The 11,766-nt window shown below is 43.4% G+C and overlaps 1 pseudogene; it reads right to left on the bottom strand.

Moving 5' to 3' along the window:
• Nucleotides 1-530: 530 nt before the first annotated feature.
• Nucleotides 531-8,052, bottom strand: LOC100724867 (receptor-interacting serine/threonine-protein kinase 1-like; annotated as a pseudogene).
• Nucleotides 8,053-11,766: the final 3,714 nt, after the last annotated feature.

Here is an 11,766-nt window from a genome sequence, read left to right as displayed (position 1 = left end):
AGGCTTTGACACTGCAGAAAAGATTAGATACTAGAAAAGAACTAAAAAAAAAAAAAAAATCAGGAATGTTGGTAGTAGTCACAATTACCTTCAGATCCTTGCAGCAACTGCCAAGAAAACCTGATTTCCCCCCCTTGTATTTTTTTCTTCGTTAAAGTGCTTATTAATGTTGCTTCAATTACTTTATAGCCTCGTGTAATGGAGTGGAATGGCACATAATTGTTAAAGCCTGCAGTGACTACTAGAACATTTGACATGAAGTTAAGGGATCCTGTAATTTTGGGATGAGCTGTGGTTGTCATTACAAGAAAACACATTCGGACAGAACATAGAATTTTGGTTATAAGAGATGTCTGTGCAGAACACAAAATAAGAAGGTTGGTTTATTTTACATTCACTTTGTCTCACTCAGTCAAAATCCCAGGAAACTGCATGAACAAATACAAATATCCAAAGTCTACGTATGGCAAGAGCTGTAGGAAAATTACCCTTCTTGAATACTTCTTCCCTCCTTTTTGGAACTCTTTTTTTTTTCTTTTTTTGGATAGGTCCTGAGCCATTAAGAGGCTTCCTGAGTGCATTTTCTGGAAACTAGGTCATTGACTACAGATTTCTCTTCCTACTCTCTAGATCTGAAATGCAGGAAATTATCTGTAGGCAGAGATGCAACCCTATCAGTGAGGACAGATTCTGAATGCTTCCCATGGTTCTTCACCAAAGCAAGGGGTTTGCTTTATTCAGTGAAAGCCCATCCAAGGTTAATTCTGGGTGACATGTGTCCAGAGGTACAGAACATTCTTCCTGTCACACTGGTAGAGGCCCCAGGTGAGCTTGCCCACTGTGGCCCCCGACTGCCTTTCCTCGCTTTTGGAGCATCTGGTAGACCTCTGTGTGGAGTCCATCTCCTGCACAGTCATGGCCAATTTCATCCATCCAAGAGTCTGTGAAGCCCAGTTGACAGATACAGTTTTTCCATTGCTTTCCCAGGTTTTCCCTGGCTGGGTTTAGATGATTCAGTCAGACTGGTGGTGTTATCAAAGATAACTTGGTACTTACAAGCTGACCCCGCTTCCAAGTTTGTGCATGTATTGTCTAGTTGTGAATTCATTCCATTGATTTACATATAATTACAGTTTCCAATCCAGATGCCAGTGCTGTGGCTTATGCTGCATTTTAGAAGTTCATCTGTTGGTGGCCAGGAGTAGTACGGAAGGGTCAGTGTGCTTCTGCTAGGTTGGTCTGAGGCACTGGAGTTTTATACAGATTGGGCATTTGGCTTGGATCTAGTCCATACCAAATTCCTGCACCTGATGTTCCTGGATCCAATGGTCTTGTTCCAAGTCCATGTAGATTATAGACTTCATTGTTCCAGTGCGGTACGTGGGGTTGGCTGGTGAGCCCTGTTGGCTGGTATCCTGCATTACTATGACTAGTTGCACTGGGATAAGCAGGACCTTTTACCCTTGTGTTCTGAGCACTCTCATAAGGTCTTGGCTGTGCAAAGGGGTCCTGGGAGACCCTTCGTCTCCTCTCCTCCTCTATGTTATAAGCCACACTCTGTCTGGGCTGCTGTTTCGTCTGCTTGTCCATGAGGCTGCCAAAACATGACAGTTGGCTTCCTCCTGGAATTTACCCTGCAGCATGGATGCATGCTCATCTTGTTGGTGTTCCAGGGAGGCAGAAACCCAGGACTCCTCCACAGGTCCCATCGCCAGTCCCTGGGAACTGTGCAGGGGGCCAGGCTGCTCTTGAATTTGACCTGCCATTCTTTAAACTCTTCACATCTACAAATTATTCAAGTTGGCATACATTAAAAGGCTTAAATTGGCCAGGGGTTTAGCTCAGTGGCATAAGCACCTGCCTGGCAAGCGTGAGGTCCTGAGTTCGATCCCCAGTACCATAAAAAAAGTAAATTAAATTAAAAATTAAAAAAGAAAGAAAAAGGCTTAAATTGCTCTTCAGTACCAGGAAATATGGGCTGAAATTCCGGGTTTTGCTCCCAGCAGGGCTCTATGAGAAGAATGATCCCCTGAGGCACTGCTAGATGATCTCGCCCAGGACCGGCCTGTTCCCGGCTCTGATGCCTATCAATAGCGTTTCCCTGCAGATTGGATTCTCATTTGGCTTTTTATTTGCAAATATTGCCTGAAGAACTACACCAAAGCCATACATATCTGACCTCTCCATGGACCTGGCATTGATGTCATGGAGGTGCAGGGCTGGGTAACTCGGAGTTTTTCTCAGGAATGTTTTCCTTAGAAATACTTGCACATTTCTCTTAGGGATGCTCTCAACTTCCTCTGTTCATTGTGTTCCTAACCAATTTGCTCTGCACCATAAAGGAAACAATGCCAAGATCAGCTATCTTGTTTGTTTTTGGTTTTGCTTTTTTTATCCATACCAGAGATTGAATTCACAACTGCCTGCTTGCAAGGCAGGCGCTTATGCTGCTGAGCTAAATCCCCAGCCCCAAGGTCAGCTATCTTAATGCAAAAGGCATTACCAATGAGGATATTTTCAGATCTCAGGACACAGCTTCTCTGCAGAAGCAGCACGTTGCTTCAAGAGCCTCTGCAGTTACCCTTCCTTTTACAGATAGTGGGATACAGATCTTTGAGCATGGGCACATGGTTGTCTTTCTCTTCATCCTCCTCCATCACTGGGGAGCAGTTTCAATCCTCCACAGTGGCACCCAGCAGCCTCCCCATGCAGCTGTGGCTCCATCTGTTCTCACCTTCCCTCCTCCAATCAGGAGTGAGGGAGGATGGGACAATCCCATCAGCTGACCCAGTCCAGTGCTGTACCCTCCCGGACCTGCCCGGCAACATGATGCATGGATCCAACAGGCACCAACTGTGGAGGCCCTTCTGCTATGCCACCTATCCCAGGGGACTGAGTGCACTTGGCCAGCACAGGGACTATGGCTCTGCTCCTGCTCCTGTTTCTGCCTGTGAGGGGCAATAAGGATCTCTTGCGGCGCATCCATTTACCTAAAAGTGGCTCAACTACATCCTTCTTTATGGCAGAGTAGTAATCCATTGTATATAAATACTGTATTTTTTTTTTGTCCATTCATCTTTTGGTAGGCGTATGGGCTGTTTCTAAGAGTTAGCTATTATAAATTGTGCTACTACAAACATGGGTATGAATATATCTCTGCAGTTTGATGCTTTTACTGTAACTCTTTCAGGAAGATACCCAGAAGGTAAATAGCTGGATCAAACAGAAAATCTAGTTTCTGTGGTTGGAGCAAACTCCATACTGATTTTTATAGTGGTTCCATCAATTTACACTCCCAGAAGCAATGGAGAAAGATTCCTTTTCCCCCAAAACCCTGTCAGTATTGGTTAATGGTTGATCTCTTGATGATAGCCATTCTTTCTGGAGTAAGAGGGAATCTCAGTGTTGTTTTAATTTGCATTTCTTGAGTGAACACAATGATGCTGAATATTTTTTCCATATATTTATTGGCCACTTTTAGTCCTTTGAGAAGTATCTATTATTTTCAGATGCCCATTTCTGGATTGGGTCTTTAAATTTTGGAAGGGATGGTCTGAATAGTTTTAGCTTTATATATCCTGATGTTAGTCCTTTGTCTGAGGAGTAGCTGATAAAAAGCTGCAGGTAAAATGATAAACCTCAAAGTCTATAATTTTAAGTGAAATAAGTCAAACACGCAAGTCTAAATATCACACTGATTCTCTTGTGTGAGAAACCCAAAGGATAAACATGAAACGAAATGGAAGATAGACATTGAGAGGCAAGAAGAACATATTCAATTAGGAAGGGGAACAAGGGTGGGGAGGAAGGAAATAGGGCTTAAGAAAACAGAACGGAAGGGAAAAAATGGAAACAACGCTTTTGTAAATGGGGAGGGGAGGAAGGGTCAAGGGAAGAATGAAAAAAGAAATATTAAGACATATTATGCACAGGTACAAACTTCCTGTGAAGAATATGCTCATTACATATGGCAATCGTGTACTAATAAAAATATTTTTAAATGTTGAAATTAAAATATAGAGATTTCTTGCTCCTACACATAGAGTGCACTCTAAAACATTTGGGTTTTTTTTTTAAAGAAAAATAAAATACTTCAGAATTTTGAGTAATTTTATTTTTTGAATACAGGTTTAGTAAGGATTTTAGAAGGGATCGGCCTCCTCCCATCCGAGGTGTCTGGTGTGACATCATGTGTACTGTCTCAAGGTTTGTGATAGTAGCATCCTGCTTATTAGCCATACTTCTGAGACCAGGTAGTTTCAATAAGTGTCCTTTGCTTTCTTTTGCAGACATTTGAAAACAAAGTGTGTGAAAGCAACATTCCAGTAACTGCGGTGCTGTCTAGCCACCTGCAGTTGGACTTTGTTCTGTGCATTTGTAACCTATTCCTTTCTCCTAGTCTAACCTGTCCTTTGTGTTTTGCAAAGGCTAAGTCCCACATCCTTAAGTTATCTCTACTGTCCACTCACTTTTGCACCCAAATTTTTACATTTTTCCCTAAAATCCTCCTACTCTCTGATTTTACTATTCAGTCCTCTGCTGTTTGTTGCATACATAATTTCCTCTAGGAGATCAAAAGTCTCTTTGAACACAGGCAACACATCTTTCTTCTTTCCTAACACAGGACTGAGCACTTAATGTGCACTCAATAGGCAATTGCTCGGTTGAAATAGCTGTGCCCAGAGACATGGAAAAATACAAAAGCAATGGAATTCAGTATTGAAAAACTCTAAGGACTAAAAGTTTCTAATTATAGGTAACAAGTAGCTCTAAAGCTCCTTCACATCCTTTAGCGGAAAAGCATGTCTCCTGCCTTCATGAAAGGAGATGATCTAAAAACAAGATGATTGTATCATTTTCTGTGCAATCATGTAAAGAAATTCAGATTTTTATTTATTTTGATGCTGAGGATCAAACTCAATTTCACTACCAATGAGCTACACCATCAGAAGGGTTCCCAAAAGATTTAAAATATGAACACCAGAAGTTATTGATCTGTGGAAGGATTATGGATTCAATTTATGAAAACACATGTTATTCACCAACTTGATGAATATTATTTTTTTTTTATCAGTACTGGGGATCGAACTCACAACGCCTGCTTGCAAGGCAGGTGCTTATGCCACTGAGCTAAATCCCCAGCCCCAACAAATATTATTGAGCACTTAGTATGTATTAGATTGTGGGGGTACGTTGTAGAGCTTCACACATATGGTCTTCCATGTGCATGTGCTGAAGAGGTGAAAAAGACTGACATTAAACCAATGAACACCCTAATGCAAGAGCGGAATCACAGTTATTAAAGAGAATCAGGATCTGAAAGAAACAGGCAGGCTCAGATCAAAAAAGGATTTGCTGAGAACAAGGTTTTTTTGGTTTTTTGTTTTGTTTTGTTTTGTTTTTTTAATGTAGAAGCTCCAGAGAGAATTGAGTCCCCCAAATTTAACAGAATTTTTAAAAAAATTTCTCTGAAACTCAGGGCCTCACACATGCTAAGCACACACTCTACCACTGAGCAGTGTTCCCAGTCCAGGCATAAAGAAATCCTTCCAGGCAGATGTGAAGCTAATTGTTAATGCAGACAGAAAAGAATGACTTCTCCAAAACATTCAGCAATGCACCGAGGGTAAAAAAAGAAAAGTAGGGGGCTGGAGATTTAGCTCAGGAGCATAAGCGCCTGCCTTGCAAACGCACAGTCCTTAGCTCGATTCCTGGTACCGATTAAAAAAAAAAAAGAAAAAGTAAACAGAGGTGGCATGTATTGCTGTCTAATTTGTCAGAAGAGTTGAAGCTTTAATTACGAAACAGAAACCCAAGTTTGAATACTGCTTTAGTTGGAGAAAATCAATGTGCCTCTCTCCATTCTTATACTTCAGCTCTGAGTCACTGACTAGTTAACAGGCTCACAGTAGAAAGGTTGGTTACTTACATTTTAGTTCTGTAGAACTTTTTCCCATGGGCATCTCAAAAGACTTCTCGACACTGTTGATTATATTGAAAAGCCTTATGATTCTGTGTTTTTACAATGTATTTGCAAAATGATTATATTTTATTATGAAACAAGCATTCACAAATTAGCCTAGATTTTTTTATTTTTTATTTTTTTTGAATTTTTTTTTTATTTAATTTTTTTAAAACTAAGAATTTACCTTTTACATAAGGCTTTATCTAAGATATTTTGCAATCCCCAGAAAAGCATCTCTAGTTATCTGTTATATTAATGAGATACATACCAGCACTGCATAGTGTGTGTTTGTGTATACATGAGCACATGCATGTACCGTTGCAGAGATCCTAAATCAACTACTATATCATGCTTTTTTCCAAATTGCTTTCTACTAGGGTAATAAAAACGTCAGATTCCCAGGTCAAATAAAGTTTAGAAGTAAGCACTTTCTCCATCACTGTTGCAGAAATACCAACCACAGTCTGTGCTCTGGGAACAAATGGTTTCTCTGCTCTGCACTGGCCAGTAAGGTCTATGTCACCTCTGCTGTTGGCAGATGCAGTTCCATTTTCCCCAAACCACCTTCCTCAATCAGCACTATTGCTAATGCTTCAGACTGGAGGGAAGGCTCAACCAAGCACCATAGACTCCACCACCACGTGGCTTGTTAAAAATGCAGGTTCTAGGCCTCGTGAAGCGTGGTGGAGTACTTGCCTGGGATGCAGGAAGCTGATTTCAGTCCCCAGCACTGATGGCTTGGTTGGGGTATGGAGAATAATATAATAATACCAAATTAATAAATACATACCCCCTGTTCCAACTCGGGAGATGGAAGTAGGGAGGCAGGGAATGCCTGTCTTTGTGAGGGCCCTCCCCAATCACCCCAAAGCATGGGCAAATTGGGAAGCATTGCTAACACCCGCGTGAAGGCCCACTTTCTGTTGGCATGAGGAAAATAAGAAATAAATCAGGGAAATGATTTCGGTGGGCAACCAGGCAGCTTTGGGGGTGCTTCGGCGGGGGGCCCTGCAGCCGCGGGAGCGAGGGGGCTGAATACATGGGAGGCAGCGGTGCCCCTTCCACAAGCACACTGAAAAGCACCCAAGGACGTAGCTGTTTAGGAATGCCTGCACGGCGATTCCCATTTACCACTGCAAGCTTAAGCCGCGCCGCTGCCTACGCGCTCACAATATAAACAGGAAGGATTAGAGTGACCCACGTCCCCCCAGCCTGAAGCCGGCCGGCCGGGAAAGCCTGGTTACCTTGCATCCTGAGCAGCCCGCCCCTTGATGACAAACGTCCCAGATTCGGGCGTTCTTTTGTAGTTCATGGGAAAGCACGGCTAATCCGTGCGAGCCCGCGCCGCGGCTGCATTCAGCTCGGTGCACAATGCGCGCCGACCCGACCAGGCTGCGCGGCTCCGGGGCGGGCGCCGCCTCGAGGCCCGGGGCCGCTGGAAGGCGCAGGAGAAGCCGCACTGGCCACTGGCCGCGCGGTGGGTGCAGGAAGATGGGCTCGTGCCAAGCCCCCAGCCAGTTCCTGCCCACTCGCCTCTGTTCCACCCCTGCACGTATGAAATTTCCCCTGATGCTTTTTCATTCAACTACTACTTGAGATTGATCCCAGGGCCTTCTCACCAAGCTGACACCTCAGCCCCTTTTCTATTTTTATTTTGAAGCAGGGTCTCGCTAAAGCCCTAACATGCTCAGACTGGGCTTGAACTAGTGATCTTCCTGCCTCAGCCTCTCAGACTAATGGGAATAAATCCGTGCTCCTTTTTCACAAGTGCAGTACTGTTTCAGGCTTCAACCCAGGGTCCAGCACGGTAGACCAGCACTCCACAGCTGAGCCCCACCCCCCCACCCCCCAATCCTCATTGGGTGCTTTCACAGTGCCAGGCTCTAAGTTTTCCAGGGAGTGCCCAGTAACCCCTTGAAGTAAGTACATTTTATATACGGGGAAACTGAGGCATGAGGGAGCCCAGAGGGCACTGGAGGTGTGGCCAGGCCTCTGGGGTACACTTGTACATTCTTCACCACTAAATCATGGGAGTGACTCCTGCCACTAATAAAACCTGCCCTGGCCTTCACCTCGACTAAGCCCATCGCGTCCAGCCGCCTCGTGCAGAGATGAGAAGGTTGAGAAGGTCACCACTGGCCACAGGAAGCCCAGGCGTTCACTGCTCGGAGCAGCTTTCCCAGCCCGGCCTGGCCCAGTGGGAAGATGTCTCTGCCCCAGCCTCCACCTGCTTCAGTCCCAGGCTCCTGTTTTCAGAGAAGGAGGGGTAAAATCTACACAGTTGCTGGGCATAGAGGGGCTCCTGTGGCGCCAGCTAGTCAGGGGGCTGAGTCAGAAAGCCCAGGAGTGAGATCCCAATCTCAGAACAAATCACAGACAGAGAGAGAGAGAGAGACAGACAGAGACATACAGAGAGACAGAGACAGAAACAGCTGCAAAAGGCACCAACTGTCTGCCTCAGCCATTTTCCAGTTAGAGGGTTGAAGAAAGGCGCCCTGCAGGGGTTATTAATTGGTGACCAGTGATCTCCTTCATACCCTGGAAAGTGCTGAAGTGCGGTGTGCTGTATACCTGTGAATAATTTAATAATTCAAAAAACAGCAAGGCAATAAACAAAATCCAGAAACTCCAGGCTGATTTGCTAAGGTTTTGGAGCAATTTAGTCAGACAACTGCACAGAACATGTTGAGGGAGGGAGTCACTTTCATTTATGAGTAAATACATGAAGCTGGGGTGTAGCTTTACAGTGGCTGGCGTCCTGGGTTCAATTCCTGACACACACAGAGGAGGGGTAGGAGAGCTAGGAGGAGGAGGAAAGGAAGGAAGGAAAAAGAGAAGGAAGGAGGGAGAGGAAGAGAGAGCAATTTTACCTCTCATGGCGAGGCTGGGTGCAAATACTTAATGGCACAGTGTGTCACTTCATTTATTGCTGGCTGGTGGGAAAGTAAATTGAAACATACTTGTAAGAGATGATGTGGAAACACTTATCAAAAAGCCTGAAACTGGAAGCGATGGTGTACCCACAGCACTCTGGGAGGCTGAGGCAGGAGGACTGCTAGTTCAAGGCTTGTCTGGGCAATTTAGGAGACCCTGTCTCCAAATACAAAGGACTGAGGATAAAGGTGTGTGCAAAGGCCCTGGATACAGTCCCCAGTACGACACACACAAACACACACACACGTGTACACACAAAGCCTTAAAATATGTACATTTTTAACCATCTGTTCTAGCTGTGGAGTTTTATCTTAAGCAACTTATACCAAATACTTTGGATGAAAGAATTGATGAAACATTGAGAATGGAAACAGATCTAGATGTCCATCAATATATTTCTTAACTAGCTTAGGGTGATCCATACAGAGGAAACCTGTTTACAATCTCCTGGTAACAGAACAGAACTTGAGGACTTTGAATAGTACAAGTGAGTTGTTCTGGAAAAACATGTGCTCCCAGTGCTCAGTACCCAGGGACTGCAAGTTTTCATTTCTGGGTTGTCTGATGTATCATCAATGAATTCAAATTACAATGGGTAATAAAAGAAAATAAAATGTGTTTTGAGAAGGGGTGTCACTATGTTGCTGGCCTCTGATATCTGTACTCACGCATTTTGCTTGCCTCGGCCTCTTGAGTCGCCAGAACTATAAATGCACCCCCACTATACCCAACTAACACGTTCAGTTTTTTAAAAAAATAATAAATTTCTATTTCTTCTACAAGGATAAAATAGAAGATGGGACAATCTTTCAAGTAGGTGAGAATATTCATCAGTCTTCAGGACGTTCACAGCAGAATGTGAGGCTTGCCACATGGGTATGTGGTCCTCAAAGACGAGCATGTCCTTCCATCAAGAGCACAGCATGCATGGTCTTCTATTCTCACCAGAGAATATAACTGGGAGGTGTTGTCATCCAGTATTTGGCAAATGCCCGTGCAAGAAAAGTGACATTCGAAGAAGACAGTCCAAGAGTTTGCAGCTGCGAAAGCTAAGCTTAGTACACTATCACTACACACACCAGGTGTGGTGATGCATACTTACAATGCCAGATACTTAGGACCCAGCCCCTTCTGGCTCTCAGGCTGGCAAACAAGAAGTACTACCCTCACTCCCACCCCTGCAATAAGCAACTGGCTTATCCAGAAAAACACAGGCTGTAATGATAGCCATTTGAGGTGAAATGCAATTGGCTACAGTAGGGCTTTGGTGTCTCACTAACATTGCAGGTCTAGGGCCAGTGATCTTGATCACAGGTTCAGAGGATAGCAGTACTCAGTGTGGCATGGGGGGAGGGGGATCTTCTTCTGAGGGCTGCAGCCACTGTTGGCTCCTTATGATCTTGTTTTGAAATCTATGTTGTTTCCATTGTTCTCTTGGGTTGGGTTTTATTCTCTTTTGTTTTGTTTGATTATGTCTAATCCGATGGCAGGAACAGCTATTTCAAAAATAGCAAGATATATTATGGTAACAATTTTGGATTTACTATAGGCTTGTTTTGAAGTCCTTTACTGCATTCATTGTCTTGTTTTTATTGTTTCTAATCTGTTCTGTTCTGTTTGATTTTTATTATGTCCAAAGTTATCTGCAGCTATTTGAAGACATCAAGAGCATTATGCATCAAGAGCATTATGTTGATTTTGTAATGTTTTGAAGTCCTGTATCTTTTACACTGGTTTGTTTTGATTTTATTCTGATTCTACCCTCTTTTTTTAAAAAAGGCAAACAAATTTCACACAGATTTAAATTGCTGTTTCTGGAGGTTTGACCTCATAACTGATGGTTTCTCTGGATGCCACTGAATTAAGCCTTGTAAAAGTCATTTTTAAACAAGCAATAAAAGAAGTGATCATGTTGTAAAGACCACCAATGCGCACTATGTTTGCTTCCAGGACTGTTGTAAGCAAGGAATATAAACTGATTGTCTTGAAACAACTGAGTGATTGACCCATGATTCTGAACGCCAGCAGTCTGATTCAGCGTCCACAGAACTGGACCTCCTGAATCCAGTGGGGAGAATCCTTCCTGGCCTCGCCAGGCTTCTAGCAATGCCTTGGCGTTCCTTAGCGTGAAGTGGCAGCCTTCCTACCTCTACCTCTGTCACCACAGGGCCATCTCTTTCCTGTGTGTCTTTCTGCTTCTCTTACATGCACACTGTCATAATGAGTTCAGGGCCATCCTGCTGCAGTATGATCTCATCTTAACTAATTACAGCTGAAATGACCCTGTTTTCAAAAAGTTCACATCCTGAGGTAAGAGAGATAAAGACTTCAATGTATATTTGGGGGGACACAGTTCAACCCATAGCATTTACATACAGAATTAAGATTTGAAACCAACTCTCTAGTCTTATATAACTGTTATGGGGGGGGGGAGCTGGGGATTAAATCCAGGCCCTCCACTCTGAGCTACAATCCCAGCCCTTTTTTATTTTTTAATTTGAGATGAAATCTTACAAAGTCACTAAATTGCCCAGGCAGGGCTCAAACTTGGAATCCTCTTGCCTCAGCCCCCTAGAGTTCTGGAATTAAAGGCATGTACTATCGTGTCCAGCCAGTGTTTGTGTCTCAAAATAGTATACCAGTGACCATATTATACAGCACATAGATTTAAAAACTGCTATATCTCATTCTTGGTATCTTTCTTTTTCTTTTTCTTTTCTTTTTTTTTTTTTTTTTTTTTTTTGGTCTTTTTCCTTTTTTACCGTTATCGGGGATTGAACTCACAACTGCCTACTTTCAAGGCAGGCGCTTATGCCGCTGAGCTAAATCCCCAGCCCCCCATTCTTGGTATCTTTCTAAAAAAATTA

The sequence above is a fragment of the Cavia porcellus genome, unplaced genomic scaffold (genome assembly GCF_034190915.1).
Source record: "Cavia porcellus strain 051 isolate PalLab524CR breed Dunkin Hartley unplaced genomic scaffold, mCavPor4.1 scaffold_26, whole genome shotgun sequence".
Classification (NCBI taxonomy): Eukaryota; Metazoa; Chordata; class Mammalia; order Rodentia; family Caviidae; genus Cavia; species Cavia porcellus.
Note: the sequence above shows the minus strand (reverse complement) of the source record. Positions and strands in the feature narration are given on the sequence as shown.